Raw genomic sequence first — 19780 nt, 5'->3', positions numbered from 1 at the left:
TATAAGACTTTTATTCTCATCTCTAGAAAAGCAGAGTCTCTTAGGTCTGTTCAACCAGAGTATTTATAACAATTATTTTTATCACTTTACAAAAGAGTACTTTGTACTTTGCAGAACAAAGAGGAGATTATTAATCACATTAAAATTCTGTAAGATTTCAATTGGGAATTAATCTGTGACCTGAAGAAGATAGACAGGGATGGAGTGAACAAATTTGGAAAGGAGAGTTTAGGAAAGGCTGCTAGCTGTGGAGGACTGTGGAAACTTTCCTGTGGATTTAAGGTTTAGAATTATTTTTTTTTAATGGCATAATCAAGGCAAGTGTATTTGCCCCAGATGGGCTATATGAGTACATTAGGACAGGTGTGGCAGAGTTTTAATATAAATTAAATAAAATAAATTAATTAATATATTAAATATATAAATAAAAAAAGACAAGTTGAAATGGTTTGGAATGTTCTGCTCTGAGATGATGTCAAGCATACTGTATCTCACAGATTTTATAGCCTTCAGTAAATACTGTTTGTCATCTTCTAAAACTGACATAGCTTCTGCAAAACTCCAATTGTAAAGAGCCATCCTCCCTCTCTTTAAGGAAGAGGAAAAATGGAGCATTTAGGAAGAAGTTATACTACATCCTGGGACATGCACGGTTTGAAATGTATTATGAAAGCTGAGTTTCTCATGTGTTATTTTGTGATGTAGGTATCACTGAACCCGTGCAGGATTGCTTTGGAGATGTTTCACTTAGGTGAGAAAATGGTGCTTTCAATAAAGACAGATTTTTTGGCAACTGTATGAGAACAGAAGAAAGGCCAAGGTACTTCGATGTCTTTCTCTGGTCATTCAGTTGAAGAACCTCTCTGTGTATGGTTTCTGCAATATCTGTGCCTTGAATGTAAACGGTGAATTGCCAAAACTTCTGCTGCACATCCAAGTCCTTTTGCTGACACCTGCTCTATAAATATAATTCCTGAAATATTGGTTACGGTGACTGTGAACAGTACGATATGAAGGAGTTTCTAAATAAATTTTACTGGCAGGCAGCTGTGTCAACAGCTTCAGGCACTGTGGGGTGAACAGCAAATAAGCAAAAAGGAGTAGAGCCATTTGAGTCAGTGTAATCCCAGTTCCACTGCTCCTTTTGATCTAACCTTGAACGCTGCATTAATGACTGTTGCCTTCCAGAGTGTCCTGTGACCTTTTCTCTTGTTCTGCTTTAATATGAAAAACACAGTTCGAAATGTTGTTGCCATATAGTTGCAAAAAACAAACAAACAAAACCTGGGAGAACCAAGAAAAAATGTTTACACTTTTTTTTTTTAAATTAAACAGCGTTTGAACCTCATGAATGAGGTGTCAATCTAGGTGTGAATGACACTTAAATATGTGTTTCCGACTTGTCTTCTGGGTTAGATCCTGTGTCGGTTGACAAGAAAATGTTAGAGTGGATGCTGTCTTTAAAACCCAAATTTGCAGAGAGGGAGGCTGAGAATTTAGAGCTTCTGCTGTCTCCAGGGGAACAGGGGGTGCTCAGCTGTACAGTCTCAAGTAGAGTCACAAAGTCATTATGTGTGAAATAGTTAATGGTTTTATTTTCTGCCTGGAATATAAAACTCTCAAAAAGCACAGACATAGCTTAGAAACAAAAGTACATCAGAGGAAAAGCTGAAATTGCCACTCCTCTGCCTTTTTCACTTTTTTTAGTAGAAAACTTTGACTGGTAGAGGATCAGAAGGGAGAGTGCAGCATTTGTGCGCTGAGTTCAGGGCTGTCATGATGATGAAATGGTACAGGATATATTTCACATCAGCTCAAGGGAAAAAGTATCTCGTAGCTGCAGAACACATTCTCTTAGACAAATGACCTTCAGCATTTATTATCTTGCTATCCCAGTGCAGGCATGATAGAAGCAAGTGAAAGAGGCGAGCGCGATGCACTGGATAATTACTAAAACTGACGCGCGTTTTGTTTGGCAGGATAACAAGGCAGTGGAATGACAACATTGTGCGGCAGTGTACAGCCTGTTAGGGAAGTTTTCTGATGTTTCAGCACTTGGTTACTGTTCTAACAGTAAACTGTATCACTAGTTATTGTTTTGGGGTCTTGACCACTGGGTTGGTGAGGCCAGTGCCTAGATAACACACTATCGGTAACTTGCTAGGTGAAATTATTTGGGATATTAGGATTCAAGGATAGTAAATTGTGTTTGGTAGCTCTGACTTTTGTCCCTGGTAGCATAAACAGAATCATTAAGCACCTAGTACAATGTCCTGAAGCTTTTTTGCCTCCTATGCTCTTCTGCTTCTTGAATCAACAAAAAGTACCTTTGCCTCAGATAAATTTTAGGCAAGAATATAGGTCTGGATTTGAGTAATACTTGATCAATGGGGCTTCAGAGGTTAAACTTTACTGTGATCTTTGCTTTCTTACTGAACTGTGAGACCACAATGAAAACCAGAATTTCCCTTTCATAGATATCAAGTGCATGTGGGATGATAAAGTCTTAGAGATGACAAAAATAAAATGATAGTTCGGACTATGATGTAATAATAAAGTTAGTCATTTGTTTTGTTACTGTTTCTTCTTGTTTTTCTATGAAGATGAGAAGGTGATCTCATGGTAAGAATTACACCTTTGATAAGGAGTTGGGCACTTGCAAATTTTATCACCTGTTCATTGATTGTACTGGAGAAGGTATCATGTTTTAATTATTTTTGGTGGGCTCTGTGCTGTAGCTGAAAAGCCTTGGATATTTGTGCTTCTCCAGTTTGTGGTCAAAAAATGATTTTGAAATCCTTGAATGCAAGAACTTTGTCTTCTTGGTAACAACTGACTGCAAAAAAAAGAAAAAAAAATCATAGAAAAAAACCTGTATATCATATTGTAGGAAATTGTTAAATGTGCTAGAGGCATTGGTGTCACCTGGCTTTACTTGCCAGCTTGACTAATGATATAGGAAAAAGGGAAAACATAATTAATTGAATTGATTTTGGTAAAACTCAGTTGAGAACTAACAAAAAAACAAACACACACCCCCCCCAAAAAAAACCAAAAAAAAAAAAAAAAAAAAAAAAAAAAAAAAAAAAACCACAAAAAAAAAACCACAAACCCACCTCTGGCAATTAATAGAGAAAATGGTACAAGGTAAGGAAGAACTGCATAATATCAGTTTCTGGTGTTTTCCTTAAAGTGAAGGGGGGGAAAAAGCAGCCATGTCAGGGGAAGAGGAATGAAGTATAAAAACAAAAAAATGAAGGAATAGAAATAACATGAATCCATATTCCTCACAAAGGTAGTTTTTGCACTAAGGCAGCAAAAGATAAATCAGTGAAAGGAGTATATAGAGGATGTAGTCATTTATTCATTTCATGGATCAGGGAAATTATATTTCCTTGCTGATTAGGTAAAATTCTAGGTCTTGATGTCTTGATACTTAAAAGTTAAGAGATCCGGAAGGGTTGAAGGAAATAGTAGAACTAAATAGCTCAGAGTGAATCAACAAAAATATCAAGATTCAAACTAGGATGGCTTATTCAAACATTCAGTAAAGAGCATATTTTCAAGTCCTCAGTTCTGCACTAAAGGGGATTGGACTTCCTTATGCTGAAACAAAATGTGGTACCATTTCTACAGACACATTTCCTACAAGCTGTGGGAGTGCAGTATTCTCTGTTTTATTTTTTCCTTTTAATGATTATGAGACTTCCAGTCAGCTTTTTCCTTAAAGGATCAGGAGTTCTTGTCTAATTCTGTGTGTCTTTTGCACTTCCTATTTAATGGAATTAATTTAAAAAATGGTCAAGCTACTGCTCCGTGTGTTAGGTGGTTATTTTGTTGGTGTAGGGCAGATGTGGATGAGGAAATGATGGAAATATATGTATCAGAATTCCTATTTGAAAATACAGATCTATTGCTCACAGCATTTTAGTTTGATTTACACCTTTCTAGCAGACCTGTGTTAGGTTACGTGAAATTTATTTCCACTGAGCTGTTGGTGTTACATTTCTTAAAATGAGAAAACAATAACCATGCTTTGATAATACTCTAGTTCAGCGCTTTTGTCTGTCATTGCTTCTTTTTATTCTGCTACATCAGAAACTATAAAGCAGCAGTAACAAAAGTTCAAAAATGTTGGCAAATGAGTGATCTTATTCCGCATGAGAATTAGTGTCTGCTCTGTACCTTGGCAAGGAATTGGAATGCAGAAGGGTAAGCTGGTGGAATTGTTGCTGTGCATTGTTTTGCAGAAAAGGATTAAGCAAATATTTTTTGTTGTTGAGTAGAGGAAGGGAGTTCCTGTAGGGTTCCAACAGGGAGTGAATGACTCAAGTTTGGTTTTTGGTTTTCTTTTGCATATGAAATGCCTGTAAGAAAACGAAAGGTTTATATACTTTGGGGATTAGAGAGATGCTCATTTCCCCCCCCCTTTAAACTGCACCCCTGACACAAGGCCCACTGAGCGTACATCAGAACTGAGATGCTGACCCAGAGCTCTCCCAGTCTAGGCATCTGTTCAGCATACTGAATGAGAGAATAATGCTTGCAGGCATGACACGTACAAACTGGCTTTTGCTTTTTTCCCCACTTTTTTGTGTCCCTCTCTAGTTCACAGCTGAAAACTCAGGGCTCAGGTTGCAGACACTGCTACTGCCCACTGGAGCTGCAGTCTCTTTGCTTCACTTCTCTGTAGTCTGGAGAGAAAGGCTTGCCTAGACAAAGGAAAGGCAGCAGCTGTGAGTTTCCATTGATTTACTGGGGGGAAAAAGGCAAAATTTGGGGTTCTATGGTGTATAAGAGTTCATTTATAAAAGTGGTTGTAATATACTTGTGAAAAACATTAAATACTTTAAATTATTTCTAAGTGTGGGTAGGGAAACTAGGAGGCTCTGGAGAACTGAATGTTTGTTTGGCTTTTGGAAAGGAAGGTGAGCTAAAACAGTGTATCAAACTTTTTTTGATCTTCAGCTGGGATAAGCAAAAGCATTTGCTTAGCAATCTAGTTAGTGGTTAACAAAAACTTTCTCTTGGCTGGCTTATTTCAGTTACTGCAATGTGCTCTAGAGCAAGCAAGCAATTCATTTGAATAAAAATCCCCCCCAAATCCATTGAACCTTCCATGCTTCTCCAAACAGATCACTCAGGTGCAGGTCCTTCCTGACCTCCTTGGTGCACCGTGCTCTAGGGAGTATGCAAATACTACATTTCAAGTGACATTTCCTTGGATTTTTGGATTATTGCTATGGCATTGTCTTTGTAGGTTGACTTCAGTTGCTGCTGGTTTTCAGGAAGTCAGTGTGTAAATGTTTATGACGTGTTTGTTCACTCTTTCTGACAATAGCAACTCGAAATCTCTCCCAAGGATGTTCTGGGAGAGATCGTTTTGTAAATATGGACTTATTTGAAACAGATTTGTGTAAGATTCTTAAATACAAATTCTTTTCCTGATTTGCAGCAGGCTTATGTATTGTGTGGAATTCTGGATTTTAAAGACAAATCTGGCGTTATGAATAAAAGCTTTATTTCAAAAAAATCGAGTCTTTGGGCTTTTAATGGTGTATGTACTTCTGGTGTCCGTGAGTTATTGAGTGAATGAAGCATGCGTCATTGTAAAATTAGAGCAGAAATTACATTAAAATGTACAGACCGACACCACAGAAACTTTTAGGGCCAGAGTTAACCCCTGACATTTTCAAAATCAGGTGTTGACCAGTGATGGGATCTAAAAACTCCAAAATAGCAAACACGTTCTGACTTCACTGTAGTGGAATAAAAAGACATCTTTCAATAGCTCTGTGATTTTTGCAGAGGGTTAGGGTTTATTTTTGCTGTAGGAGTCATGTACTGCAGCAGTAAATAGTAGGAGGTTCTGGCATGCATGACCTGGTTCAGCTGGGTACCCCTATTGATTTGGGTTTTTTTCAGTGCCTCTGCTTTAGTTAATTGTAACTTTGTTTTCTGATCCTTGATTAGCTCAGTGGTAAGTTGTCATTACAGCGTTCAACTCCCTGAGGACATGATCTATAAGGCAGACTTTTCCAGTGGAGGGTCATGATTCAGCTAGTTTACACATAATTTAAACAGCAGTTGGCCTGATACCCTGAAGTGGAATTTGAGGTACTTGTAGTCCAAGAGTGTAATACCATAAATTACTGTTTGTGTTAAGCACTCTTTAGAGACCTGCAGGAGAGGCCAGTGGGACAGAGAATGTCCCTTGGGTTCTTTTTTCAGCAGGCAAGTGAAGTTAAAATCTCAAGGAAGATTAAGAAAGCAGTTTCAAGTAGAGCAAAACTGCCATTTTAACGTTTCATTGGGAAAGCTTTGTTTCATCAGAGCTGCCATAATATTTGTTTGCCCAGACTCTGTGTTTGGATTTGTTTTAATGGCCCATTCCAATAATAATGGGCATAATAAAAATGTCTTCATGTGGTTAGAGCAAGCTAATGAACTCTGACTTTTGCACATGCTCGTGTTCTACATTTTGTATAAGTTCAGTGTAGGGCTGCCTTCAGTCACTTTAAACAATTTTTAAGATACAGGGAATTTGTGTCTGCTGTAGCATCTAAATGGCTTTGTCAAGCAGAGCTGATGCCTCACAATGCTTCTAGAGGCAGCAAATTGAGCATAAATGAGTTGAATTCGCATTTTTTCTGACTATTTTGGCACAACCTGTCTGTGGACTGAAGTGTGACTGTCGCCACACCTAAGAAGAGATCATTATTTACTGACAGATTTCTGATGTACACAGAGGCTGGGATTTCCAGTTCAGTACCCCAGCACACGGCAGGGTGGAAGGTGGCAGAGGCAGTCCTGCTGCTCTTCTGCTTTCCAGTGGCTATTGTCAAACACTACTTTCTGTAGTGTGTGACTGGAGAAAACTTCAGTACTGTTTTTTGCAGGGCTTTTTTTATTTTTTTTTCCTACAGTTTCCTCTGAGGAACTCTTTGTGCCAGTGCAGAAGGGGGCAGTATGAGTAGGAGTAAAATGTTTGGACAGAGGGCAGCGAGGAGCACAACCACTCCAAGAGCATGTGAAAACAAATGCAAAACTATTAGGTGACTAATGGCAGAGTAACATCAGATCTGCAGCATTTGGATGGCAGGGTTTCAGCCTGGGAGGTGGTGAGTAATTGAAGAGCATTAGCAAAGTTTTTAAAGAAACAGAAGCTACCATCTAATTGTTGAGTTTTTTGTTTGTTTGAGTAGCTGTACGTTAATGTGATTGAGTCAAAACTGTACAAAGCCTTCTCTCTCCTAGGGTGATAACTAAAATGATGGGTCGTGGTTGGATACGGTTTTCCCCCAGAGGGTGGTTGGGCACTGGAACAGGCTCACCAGGGAAGTGGCCACAGCACCAAGCCTGAGTTCAAAAAGTGCTTTTAAACAATTATCTCAAACACATGGGGAAATTCTTGGGGCTGTTCCATGCAGAGCCAGAAGTTGGACTAAATGTTCCCTGTGGATCTCTTCCAACTCAGGAAAAACATGAAGTATTATGTTTTAAAAAGCAATGTTAAGCATGTATAAGTAGTAAGTGTGTACATTCAGAAGATATTTTTCCCTTAAAGCACTTAAAAATGTTTGTATAGGGAATGTGAATGATGTTCTGAATTTGAGCAAATATATGAAGATGGTGTTCAAGTAGATGGGCGGAGTTGTTATTTACACAGTTTGGATGCTGAAAATCTTTCCTATAGATATTTAAGCCTACAAAAAACATAGTGAAATCCAGCCTTAACTGCAAGGTGCTTGCATGTCTCAATTTTAGTTTTCTGGTTTTGATGTGTGTATTTGATTTTTTTGATTTGAAAGTGGATTCTGTTAATAGGGGACAGGAATCTCAGTGCACCCATAAAAATCTGTGTGCTCCATCCTGTTAACCACAATCTGCTTGTGTAAAGCCCAGTTTCTCTGCTCTGCTGTGTGTGCCGGGCTGCCCCCATCCCTGCTGTCTGTCTGCTGCTGCATCTCTGCCTCCCCAGCCGCCAGACTGGTTTTAGCACGGCTTTGTCTCGGTTCCTTCGCTGCCTGTGGTGCAGGCAAGGAGCCAGGCGAGGCTGCAGCCAAATGATTCAGGATGTAAAATGTCTTCCAGGTCTGCTTCGGTGCTTTACCTTGAGCTTCTGGCAGTCACCTTCCCTACAGGCACCCTGCCATTTGGGAGAGTCACTCCTTTTCACAGGGCCATTAAACTTCTGAAAGTTTGCAGGAGGTGAAGATTTTGCCACATCTCTAATTTCTTCTTTATAGGCAATTTTTTTTTTTTTTTTTACCTGCATCTAGGTTGCATTATTGTTATTTTTAGTTCAGCATTAGTCTTTAGCATCTCTTTAAGTCGGGCAGTTATATAATTTTAAACCATTCTTATATCTGACTTTCTGGTGTATTATTAAAATAAATATGTGCATTGCAGTGCCTTTTGGCATAATATGTAAGGTCAAACTATAACTACTCTTTAGTTAAGGTCTGTTTGAGATGTAATTCTAGCTACTCTATGCCTTTTAACTTAAATAACCATAAAAACAGAGATCTCTCCTATGGCAAGAAAGGGCTTCACCAATATCTAGATGTCCTCTGTCATTCAGAAGTGTCAGCAGCCAGAATCTCTGTGCTGTAGTTGATAAAGCTTTTGGATGCCCTGCTGCATCTTTACAATTTGCTGTAATCAAGCGGAATAGCCCAGCTGATGTGGAGCAAGACACAAGGAATGAAATGATGTCCCAGCCCGTGACCATTTCCAGGTGGAGATAAGTGTGTCTGAAGTGGTTGTCAAAAATGGTTGTCAGTGGCCTGAACACAGGTAATCAGTGATTAAAAAAGAAAAAAATCTGATGGATTTTGTTCCCATATTTGTCTTTCTTCCTGGTTCCCCTCCCCAAACCACAAATACTGCTGGAAGGGTGTTTGGAAGAAATCCCATCATGTGCCTGTTCTCTCTTTCAGTGCTTGCTTGGGTCAATTCCATTCTGCTGTTGGTACTGCTCCTCAAAACTACTTGTTTTAGTCTTTGCTCATTAGAAATAGATGGTGGCTTGCACCTCCTGCATTTATTGAGCTGTGCTTTTCTCTAGGAGTAAACAGGTGGCTCAAAGTATCAGGGGCCACCTCCAATGGGTTTGTGAGACAGCTCTGTAGTGTGTTACTCTTTGTAGTAGTGGAGTTATACAGCTGCCCTCTAGCTAACCCTCAGTCTGGTTTTTAACTGCAAGTCTCTTCCATATTTCTGAGTCATGTCCAAGCCAACCCACCTGTGGTCAGCAGCTCAGTGGCTTTGCACTGCAGATATTGTTTGTCAGGTTTTGTTTTTTTGTCTGACACTGGTTAAATGATATGTGAAATTGAGAAATTCATTCTCAACTTCCAAATGCAGTCTGTGGCCACTTGTTATTTTCATATATAAATTACTTTTTTTTTTTTTTTTTGAGATCTCTCTCCCCGCAGTTAACATTTCTAACAAGTAGGGAAGGGGTTGTAACTTTTCCTGTTATCCTGGAGAAAAAGATGAACTGTGGTCTTTTATTTGCTCCTCTTGAGAGAGGGAAATAATTACATTTCTCTGTTTGGTATGAAAACACAAAATATTTGTGTTAAGACTGAAGGTGCTGTCTTGTAATCTGTATTTTATTTATTCTCCCATTGTTTATGTGTTTGGTTTTATATTTATAAATCACTGCATGTCATTTGCTCCCAGAACTGGAAAATTTGCAGCTTTGTTTATGATGTCAGTCCAGGTTTCGAGGCTGTTTTATTCCTTTACAGACAGGAGTATCCTAACTAAATTTTACAAAAGGTTGCTATTAGGATAAGTACTGAAGCAATACAGGGCCCTTGCTCTCCTTTGGGTGACTTCCTTCTTGCAGGAAGTTGCTTCTTCGTGCTCAGCTTTAACAGCGTTGCACTGCAGGAGTGGGAGGGCTGCAGCTCCTCAAAGTGTGTTCAATCTATTAGGACTGATGTTTCTGCAGTTCTGGAACATTATTTTCTGATTTTTATGAACTTTTTTTGGTACTTGGGATGCTTTCACTTGCTCTTGGAGTGGAAACGCAAAGGCCAGCTAGCCTTACAACTGTTTGACAACCAGTGTGAGCCAACATGCGGGTGTTTCGAGAGTAAGTCTCTGCTTTGACAACTCAAAAACTGGATAAGTGATTTAGCGATGAATAAAAATTTACTTAACTGCCTCTCTAAACATATATACTCTTTAAAACATCTATATTTTGCATTTTTAAGTCAGTATGGGATTTGAGATGAAGATGAAAAACCCTACCAAAGGAGAATTCTAAATAAATGTGTTTTTAATATTTCTAAATGTAACCCAAAATCTACTTTGATGGGAACATTAAAGTTTTGGTCTGTTAAAAAAAAAAAAAAAACAAACCCACAACCAAAAAACCTAAATTAAAGATATCAGACCTGAATACCTAAATAGGTCATGATTCAATGATGCAGAATAACAGAAAATAAAGGATTACTGTATTAACAGTGACACTAGGACATTTTTTGGAAAAAATATTGAAGTCTCTCGCTGAAGTTTGTTACACCTATAATAAAAGCATTTTGAAAGATTAAAAAATCAGGAACATGAAGAGTAACGGTATTTAAAATTAACTTTTTAGCTTCTGCTGTGAGGCTCATGGCGCTGTGGCGGTGAGTAGGGATGCTGCCACAGGCCCTCTTCCTCAGTCTGCCAGCATCCCTTGCTCTTTGAGAAGGTTTTATTTTCCTGGGTGAATTTAATGTTTTTTGCAGATTTATTGCTCTGACAGTAACTCTCTAGCATGTCCATTATCATGTGTTTGCTCTGCCACACTGGACATTAATATGCAAGACTTTTTAAAAAGGCATTTATGCTGGGTGCTCCTGCGGCTCAGGCAGCAGTGTCAGCAGCTGGGGTGAGGTGACAGCCCGAGGGGTGACTGTTCTGTTCCAGACATCTGTGGAGCGTTCTCTGCCACCTTTAAATAAATGGCACGGCTCGGTGCTTTTGCAATTTTCCCTCACGAAGGCACTGTGTGTTTGAATTGTCATTCACACGATGTTCCAACAGATCCCTGAACAAGTGTTCATCTAAAACTGCCAGTCTTAAAACTCCATTTATTCCTCCCCTCTGCCGAGGAGTTAAAATTTGAAACATGCCTCTGAATATTCTTCTGCACCTCTTGGTTGTTTTACTTTGTGGGTGCTCACTCAAAACACCGAGTGTTGTTTCCAGGTGTTGGCTTCCCAGCAGCTGATTCTGCATTTTTATACACGTTGTATAAATATATGTATAAATATACATGTTTATACCATAAATATGGTCTTTCCATGGTTTCATCCTTGAATGCTAAATGGTGGCAGGAGTGTCTTCTCCTGAACTTTGTCAGGCTTCGTGTCTCTGCCCTCCTGTCTGTAAAACGAAATGAAGGTGGCAAGTCTTTATTATGTGATTAAAGAAGGTGTCAAATACTGTGATAATGGCAGCTCTACAGATATTTCAGAACTGATAGCTAAGCCAGGTGATTTTCTAGTAAGTCAATTGCTGTTCACCTTAGAGAAATGATTTACTGCCGTTTAGAGAATTTCTGTTAATCAGATAAGCCATCTTAATTGCACAGATAATGGCTTACTGACAAGTACGAGATAAAACGTGGAATTTTAACCTTGAGTCAAAGTAGCAATTTGTTACAAATTTAAGGGCGAGTCTATAATTTCTTATTTCTTTGCTTTGGAGAGTGGGTTTTTTTACACTGCCTGTAAAAATATCCCTGACTGATAACGTGATAAGACTGACTTTCTATTTGCCAGTATCACCAGACTGGGTTTTTTATGCAGCTTGGACTGCACTCATGGTCATCCTTTGTGCTCAGATTTGGATGCTGCTGGGTAGGTTATCTTTTCAACAGCAGAAATGGAGTTGATTAACTCTTGCTGATGAAGATGCACAGATCTCTGGATAGCAGTCTATTGAATGAAGAGTTCTCAAAATTACCTTTTTCGACAAGGGGAGGTATCAGTGTGTGCCAGCAACTTTCCATTTATTTACTTTCCGAGGAAATTTTATAGGATTTGGTTACTGACTTTTTGAGCCTTGAAAATGTACCAAATTGAAATTATCACAGTACAGAGAAGTAAAAACAAGTATCAAAGGGGTGACTCTTTGTATTAGTAAAAAAAAGAACCTGAACATTTTGACTTGGAGATGAAAAGTGCAGATATTCTAATGCAATGAAATATCAATTTATGATTTCGATCTACATATTGTAAGGGAGTATTCACGAAACAGGCAGATCAATAGATGTAAATGTCACAAGTGAGGTCGTTCATGACCCTGAGCAAAGCAAAGGTTTGCTTTCATGTCAATGAATATTCAGTGCTGGGAACCTTGCACATAGTTCTGGAACACAGCTGTGTACAAAAAAGACCCCCAAACGCCCCCTATTTAATTTGAGTTGTGAGATAGAGTTGAAGGTGATATGTGGATGAGAATTCAGGGCAGAACTGTGCATCTCATGAAGAGTAACCTAAGAGAGGATACCCAGCTAACATTTAATGGGTTTGTCCACGTGTTTGCTCTTTTGCCTTAGCCAGAAAAGAAAACTTCCAAAGCTGCCATCCTTTTGCCAGCAAGCTTTGTAACAGAGCAAGCCTGGACTTGTATCACGTATTCAGACCAGTCTACAAGATCCTTATCTTGCTACTATTTAAAATAATTCAGTGGCAGGCAAGATATTGACTTAATATCATAAAATAGTAATAAAACTGCAATTCATCCAAAGTTTCACAATAGCCGCCAATAGATGAAGAAAGTGTAATAGTAAATGCTTGTTTCCTAAAGTAGATAGTTGAGCAGATTTAAAGGTAGGGTGGTGAATTGCTCCTCCTATTATTCCAGGCATTTGGAGGAGAACCTCTTGGTTTTAAATTTTTTAAATGAAAAATGAGAGTATCACTTATCCAGGGCCTTGCATGAGTGAACTCTCCCCTGTTCTCAGAGCTGTAGCAGGGGATATGAGCTGCCCTCAATATCAAAGAGATTAATTTCAGCTTGGATGGTCAGCTAGGACCATTTGAAAGATGGAATACCTGCTTCTGTCAAGGAAGGCATAGCATGGCACAGTCATAAACAAAGTGAAGAAAAAGGAACAGAGGTTTGGCAGAGAGATGGGGAATTCCTGTCCACAAATACACGGTAGTACCTCATGGCTCCAGTCCTCTCAGCTTCCAACATTGCTTCCTCTTCAGTTTCTTTTCAGTTTATCGAGGCATGTACTTTCACATGTAATTTTCTTTCCTAGCTTAAATAATGATTTATGCTTTCAGTTTGCAAGGAAACTGCTCATTAGCCACTTCTATTTCCATCTCTTCCCTCCCCTTATTTCTTCTTCATTTTTTTTTCTTTATATATAGAAATTTATGTTGCAGTTTACGTTGGTATTTACCTTGAGGTTTCTTTCTTCAAGAAAGAGGGTTTTTTTCCTCAGGTGATCTCGATGCTGCTGTTCTTTGGCTGCCTCCTTTTTTGTTTGAAAAGCCAAGTCCAAGATGCAAGAATTCAGTAGCAGTCCTTTTTGTCCACCTGCAGGAGACAGTGGAGAGTGCACATCTATGTATGTGCTTATGTAGTAAAGCAATTTCCAGAGCAGAATGAGCTTTGCTTTTGTTTTCTTGTATACATTTTCTATTAAAACAGAATGGGTTTCGGACAAGTGTGGAAAACTATAGCTAAAGATGGGATGTGTTTGAGCAGGATATTTATAATGCTGGCCTGTAATGACTATTCCCTGTTAAAGAAGTCCTTATATGTTTCTGCGTTTCTCAATTATTAGCTTTGTGCTCATTTTTTACCAAAAAATATTGCAACTGCACTGGAAGCAAGCTGTTTAGGTTGGTAATTTCACAGAATCTTAAGTTTTTTTCAGTACTCCTAGCTATTACTTCTGAAATGAACTGTGAAATACATAAATACCAGTAGAAATAGACAGCTTGCTGTCTTGAATTGGCATTCTTTGACTGTATAGCGACATTAGGGGCTTTTGGAAAGGCAGTAATGACACAATGTTCATGGAGTTGTGTTTGTATACCAATCCAAAACATCAAGTAATTTAATTTTCTTTGGTGACCACCACCATTTGCATGTGATTGTCCTGGAAGAAACGTAAGGAATTGGAACAGTTACTTGTGGTTCATAGAATGAGCAATGCCAATGTATGTTGTTGGGGGAAGGAGCAGGGGAGATGAGCACATGGTTCAGTGTAATTGTGGGCTGCAGGCTGCAGGTTCACCCTGATGGTCCTGCTTTTGTTTCATCAGCTGGTTCCTAGGTTTGCCTTTTGAAAAAAACCATTTTCTCGAGTGCATGAGTGCACCGCACTTTGTGGTCTGTGGTTAGCCCTAAAAGGGTGTTGGTAACTGTGCAGGAGGAGATTGTCTGGCTGTGTGTGTGTTACCGGGGTATCACGAAGGAGTCAGTGAGTGCTGGAGGAGCTGTGCTGATAATGCGGGAGGACAGCTCTTAGCCCCAGGAGCTGTGCTTTCCAAGGAACTCAGGCCCCTCTGGGTGCTCAGGTGCCTCGTGCCAGCTGGTAGGGACGGATGTTAAAGATGTACGAGCTGAGTTTAAGTTCCGTTAGCCTGCAGTCTTCACCTGCACAAATAGATTTGAAAATCTCTCTCCACAGGGGTCACAGTTGATACACTGTGAATTCATTCGTACGCTGAGTCCTTGAAATCTTGATAGTGAAGCTTAAGTTTATTAGAAGACTGAGGTGCTGTGAGACTGTCAGAGTTTTGCTTCAGAGTTTGCAAATCTAGTCACTGTGTCCAGAGCCATAGACCAGACTTGGTATCTCAGATCTGTAGACAAGAAAAAAAAGGGAGGGAAAGAAATGCCTGGCACAGGCGTTTAAGCTGTTCAGTATGAAACTCCGGCAAGGGTTCATTTCCATTTTTTTAAACATTGTACTTCCAAACTTTGAGGTTTTGTGTTGTTTTGGGGTTTTTCTCCCTTTTCTTCCTGTGCTCGCACTCCCCCCCAGGTTTCAAGTGGGCAGCTTAAAAATTTCTTTCTTTGAAAACATGACAAATGTTAGTACCTACTTTTCACATCCTTCACATTCCTCTTCTTTTACATCCAGCCATCAAGTTATGGAATCAACCACCGAATGTAATGTTAGCTGTTGCCTAAATTACCTCCCAGTACTTTGGAGGATGATTCTCTACTTCTTTCTCTCCTCTGGTTCTGGAGGTTCAGCCCAGGCTTGTGTCTGTGTGGGGATGGAGTTGCTGTGTGTAGTGGTTTAATATGATGGATGATTGTGAAGGGTGGGACAAAGCAGTCTTTCATTAGCAGGTATTGAAGTTTCCTCGCTGAGGGTTTGAACTGTGAAGCTGAACGCTCTGTGAACAGGACTTGCAGCACATTTCAATGGGTGTTAATTGGAGCAGGGACTGGAACTGTCCCAGTCCTCAGCAGCCAGCACCATTCTGTGTGTGATATGATCAGCCTTTCAGTCTAAACCTGAGGAGCTCTCATGTTTTTAAAAACTTACATGTTCTCCTTGGTCCCAACTGTACTAGAAGATACAGCTAGCCCTTGGTAGCTTAGAAACTCTCCTAGTTATTAGTCTGTGTTTCAGTACTTTCCACTAAATTACTCTAGGATGGATCACTTGCCAAAATCTTGAAATAAGATTAGTAATGAACTGTAATGGTGTGCAAAACTTGAATGTTTCTCCTGAGTAGACACTATAATGAACTATTTGAATATCCACTGGATCTGAAAGACAGAGATGAGGAGATCAATTTGTCATAAATATGATTTTGGTTCCCGTGATTTTGTGTCACTTTCACATCTGTGCTTTTAACTTCATGCCACAACCTTACCAAAATGGTTGGGTTCTTCAGACTGTATTCAGATAAGCTAAAGGAGCGTAATGTGATAAAGCCTAAAAGCCAATATAATCTTGTTTTCAAGATACTCCCTCTGAGATTCATTTAGTACAAGTGAGAAAGTGGATATTGCCAACTTCTCAATTTTGAGAACTGTTGAAGTCACTTAATAAAGCCCATCTGATCTGTATAAATAGAACTTAATGCTGTCCTTGAGGCTAACCAGGTAAAGCGAGGAATATGAATGCATTAATATTTATGAGAAATGTATTGATTTTAATAGTAAGGGATTGTGTTCAGTATCATGGATTTTAAGCCTTTGTGAAGTGAATGACACTTTTTAAACCCTTGTTAAGTGAATGACACTTTTGTACATCATTGTTTCAGATGTATTAATAAATAGATTATGAGAAACAAAATTATTAGACTTTTTTATGATAGTGCTTTTTTTCATCATAAATCCTTTAGCATTGGAGCTAAATGCTGGTAGGAATTGGACTGTACAAGCTCATACAGCCTGCATAGCAATCTGTATGCTTAGAGTTTATACAGGGTTCTCCTTTGAGGGACAGTTGTGGGACAAAGGACCCCTAATTAAAGTATAAAAGTATGGACTTTAAGTCCTGCAGATAAATTAGGTTTAAATAATGACATTGTATTGTACGCCTTATTTCTGTAGGAGAACAATCTCTGCTAATTTTGTATTGATCTTTTACTTTAAAAAGCATACCCTAATGAAAACAAAAAGCCCAAAAGCTTTTGCAGTTAGACGAAAAAACCAAACTGATTCCAGAGACTCAGGAAACTGTTTGGAATGTCATAGTTCAGATCCCTTGAGGAAAAGGTGATTACATTTTTCATTTTGCATTTACAATAAATTAGGATGAGCCTGTTGAGAGGACTGTAGCAACAAAAATATCTAGCATGTGCTGTACAGGAGTAATGAAAATACAGGAGCATGTGTGGGGAGATGAAGGCACACCTCTTCTCATTCTTCTCTTGCATGTTGTTCCCTGGTATCTACCCAGAATTTTCTTTGGTTGCTTTTGTCTAAACGACATCTGGGGTTTTCACTTCATCTTAATCATCTTTGGGACATCGGTAATCAGCTTTAAAACTTCAATTAAGGTTAATGCACGTTGAGGGAAGTACATGAATTGGTCTTCTGGGACCTGTTGAGCATATGTGCACAATGATATGTCTGATGCACTTTGCAGGATTGGCCAAGTGTACTTTGGTAGAGGAGAAAAATGATGGCTTTTGTTAAACTCTTGTGCCTCTCTAACAGATCTGCTGAATATGATGAGTTTTTACTCTAAGTGGATCTAAACCTATTTCTAAAATTGGTGTGCTTTGTTTGGAGATTTACCTTCAGAATACCTAATGAATCTTTTGGTCTCTGCCTTTTCTGTCAGCAGCACTTTTTACAATGTGCTTATGAAAATGCAATGAATGCAGTAACTGTAACTGGAAAAAGTATGGTTAACAAAAATTTTCTGCTGTTTTGAGACCTGAAAGCTTCAAATACATTCCCCCCTCCCTTAAAGAAAATACAAGGGAGGGTTTGAAAATCATCTGCCAGTAATTAAATAGGTTCCCCAGATTACTGTGGAGCAATCAGCTCTTCCAGAGGAGGAACTGTGATGCCAGCATAGAAGTAACCACACTCCATGTCAGGGAATACCTTTCTTTTGACCGAATCTATCCATTCAAGCAAGGACTGTGTGTGAAATTCTGAAAAATTCCTCCTCCTGTGAGTCAAAAGCTCAGGTGTCTGGTTACCCCTTCCACTAGAACTGGTTTATTTTTAAGAGCTGCTCTGTGTTTACCTCTCTGTGGTAGACCCCAGGGATGAACTCTGTTGCTGTTAAAAACAGAGCACTCACAGAGCTCCCCAGGTGCTGCATCATCCATCTGAAAGTAGTGGGACAGGCAGAAATCTTGTTCTGCTTCCATCTAGTTGATCAAATGGCTAATGGGATGGGAAATACAGAATACGCCTGTCTGCAAGATGTTTGCCATCTGTCTGTCCTTTGGAAGCAGACGAACGTGTCTGAGTTCCTTGGGAGAGAACGTGCATAAAGCCTTTCTGCTGGCTCGGAGCATCTGATATTTTTAAGTTCTTGTACAATGGAGTAAGAATTAGGCTGACAAGACTGAAATCCTTCGTGTTGGACTCACTGGTGCTTGTGGACTGGAGGAAAAAGAAAACTCCTCTTATATCTTACAAATATTTTTGTCATAATGAACCAAGTAATAGAACCAGTTTCTGCAGAAGAGGACGCTCTTGTGTTTGAAATGTTTCCTTTTGTTTGGGCAGTATAAACTTCAGTTTGTTCAATGAGTCGTGTAATCTGCTAATATGTATCAGCATAATTAAGCATAACAAAAAATAATTGCTTACAAGTAAATATGCTGAGAAGTGCAATATTGTTTAAAATTACATTGTTCCTAATGCTTTAAAAGACATCTAGAAAACTGTTTTTGTAGAACGAGTACATTTTCTATTTGTCTGGGGCTTTTAAAGGTTGTTCCATTATCAACTTGTCAGAGGATTTATTGGTGCTTGCAACAAAATTAAACACATTTCCTTCATAGCTCTATTTCAATACTGAAGTTTATTCTTGTTATACTTATTGACGTTGACATTTCTTCTTGCTGTAAAACGAGAGTTAGTGATAACCTTGCCTAAGGAATTGTTTTTTGCTGTCAGCTGTCTGAGTGATATCCCTTTGTCGCCTGTTTACTCATCTCTATTTTCATTTCTTTCCTATTGAAAGGAACAGATTATTTTAGGAAATAGAAGAGTAAAAAATCACCTAGAAAAGTTCAGTGAAAGTTGCTATGAAATGCACGAGTTTCATATAGATTTTCTTCTTCCTGGCTGCTCTTTGATATTGATATTTGCAGCAAACCACTACTGTCTGCTTGTCCTTGGTTTCTGTGAATACTTTTTTGGCAGATACACTGCATGAGAAATGCTTTAGCTGTAGTCTGAAAGACTTCTTGCTGTGGGCTGGAAAGCACTTGTCACAACAGTACTAGGCTTATACTGCTTGAGAGAGGGGGAGAAAAATACAGGGCATGTGTGACTCTTGTACTTTTCCTGGTGGTTTCAGGAGTTTGGGCAGAGCAGGGTGATCTCAGTCAGACCACAGGAAGGTCTTTAGGCTTCACGTTGGGGTGTTCCTGCCCATTCCATTCACAGAAGGAAAATCGGTGTGTTGGAAGGTGAGCTCCTTTTTGAGGCTGTGGCTTCCAGCTGTTTAGTGTTTGCCCAGATCGTATCTGTCTTCTCTTCACTCACACCAGGTGAGCCCCAGTGGCCCCTCGGAGCACTTCTTCTCTCCCACAGTGCCCTAGCTGCAGGCTCGAGGGCCAGCAGAGCTGTTTGGGCTCCATCCCGTTGGGAAAGCGCCTGCTTTGGTGGTGAGAAGATGGGAATTTTAGATAGAAGACTAGCTCTTTACCAGTTTGCCGTGCCCCATCCTCTGCAAAGCCGAAAAACTGCAAGAAGTAATTTTGTATTTCTGCGGATTCACCCTCAGGAGGAAAGTATGGCTGCCACTTGGCTCTGGCTAATGAATGTTTTTGCAAATGTGGTGATGGATAAAACCTTAAAAGTAAAGTTTTCCAGTGACTGAATGTTTTCCTTTTTTACTCCATTTGTGCTTCTGTGAATTGTAAAGCACAAGTGTAGGCAAACAACTTCAGTTGACGGAAAGTTTTTCAATTTTGGTGAAGCCCATGGAGCTGTGTTGGTTTTGAGTTATTTTTCCTGCAAGTTTTTGTAGTGCTAAATTTTGTTTAAATGCTGTTGTGGTTTACAGCCCCACAGGCTGTTCTATTATTGTTTATAAACATAAAGGCCATATGTGTTTTCATAACCATGACAGAAAGTGCTGGCTGCT

General features: G+C 39.3%; 1 protein-coding gene across 9 annotated transcripts in view; it reads left to right on the top strand.

Moving 5' to 3' along the window:
- The window catches only part of GULP1 (GULP PTB domain containing engulfment adaptor 1), a 168337-nt gene that overhangs the window by 66019 nt on the left and 82538 nt on the right, over positions 1 to 19780 (top strand). For 2 of the 9 annotated variants that reach the window (XM_040069089.2, XM_040069092.2), the window contains exon 3: positions 4609 to 4736. The exons of the other annotated variants lie outside the window; for them this stretch is intronic. The gene's annotated coding sequence lies outside the window, so the exon portion shown is untranslated. The remainder of the gene's footprint in view (positions 1 to 4608; positions 4737 to 19780) is intronic. 9 annotated transcript variants of the gene reach the window in all.

Source organism: Hirundo rustica, chromosome 7 (assembly GCF_015227805.2).
Source record: "Hirundo rustica isolate bHirRus1 chromosome 7, bHirRus1.pri.v3, whole genome shotgun sequence".
Taxonomy (NCBI): domain Eukaryota; kingdom Metazoa; phylum Chordata; class Aves; order Passeriformes; family Hirundinidae; genus Hirundo; species Hirundo rustica.
Note: the sequence above shows the minus strand (reverse complement) of the source record. Positions and strands in the feature narration are given on the sequence as shown.